This window comes from Penaeus monodon, chromosome 15 (genome assembly GCF_015228065.2).
Source record: "Penaeus monodon isolate SGIC_2016 chromosome 15, NSTDA_Pmon_1, whole genome shotgun sequence".
Taxonomy (NCBI): Eukaryota; Metazoa; Arthropoda; class Malacostraca; order Decapoda; family Penaeidae; genus Penaeus; species Penaeus monodon.
This window is the reverse complement of record NC_051400.1, coordinates 30,710,792-30,711,974: the sequence shown is the minus strand read 5'-3', so window position 1 is coordinate 30,711,974 and position 1,183 is coordinate 30,710,792.

Below are 1,183 nucleotides of genomic sequence, written 5' to 3'. Positions count from 1 at the left end.
AATGCTACAGTGACTTACAAATAACAAGGCCATCTGAAGTTAATGACTGAATTAAATTCTTCTAAGATCTCTATTTCCACAATAATGGCTTTTCAATTTATCTATTATCTTAAACACATGGGGACTAAGCACATCACTCTGACTTTGCTTTGTACTAATGTTCCAAAATGAATGTATACTCACACAAGAAAATATCAAAAGGTTAAAAAAAGGCAATTTTCTGGAAAAAGCATATTCAGTCCAAATTGAACCTCTACTTCAATTGTCTAAACCTTGGTTATTTGACCAAAAAATATAAGAATGAACACAAAGTTCATGTATCGGGCCCTATATTTGAGTATCTGTAAGTGATGCTTTTATTACTCAAAATGAAGGTAACACCAGTTAAATCAGGCATACCCAAGAACAGATTGAAATAGTCCTACATCAAAATAATAATTCCTTTGACTCATGCAGGAAAGTGGACCTCCATATACACTATATTGAGAATTCCATAATCTTCTCATCACATTTGAATTGCTTAAAGTCAAAAATACATCTCAAAAGTATCTTTGCACTTATTACAGCATTCCTATGGACTAAATCAAAGGGCTGTGTGACAAGACCTCTTTGTGGACTGAAAAGAATGGTTGAATATCTCCATTTAACAATATTTAGCACTGGGCACATGTAATCAGCATAGACTAGAGTGAAACCTCACCTACTAAAATGCAAGTGTGGAGTGAAAAGAGTAGATGTGTTTCAGAATAATACATTCAAGATAATATATATGGGGAACACATGATAGCAAAAATAAACCTGTTACATATGAAGCTAGACAGTGTATGATTTGGGAATCATAAGTCTAATATAACTAAATAAAATATCTAAAGTAAACAATAATACTTTCAAAATGAACAAATACAAAATATGGTTCAAGAGGGTTCATAGCAAATTACTGAGAAAGTTATCAATGAAAATGAATAATTTCAAACACCAAATTCTGTTCCTAGTTCTGATGAAATATTTATATGGAACTTGTGTTGACAAACATTATATTGTGTTCTACAAAATCATTCATTCACATGTATACCCAAACTGTATAACCCAAAAATATTTGTTTATTTGTCCAAAAATAAACAGTATGATAGTCATGGGCAATTTTTGATAACTTAAGATTCTAATACCCAAATCCTTTAGAGAC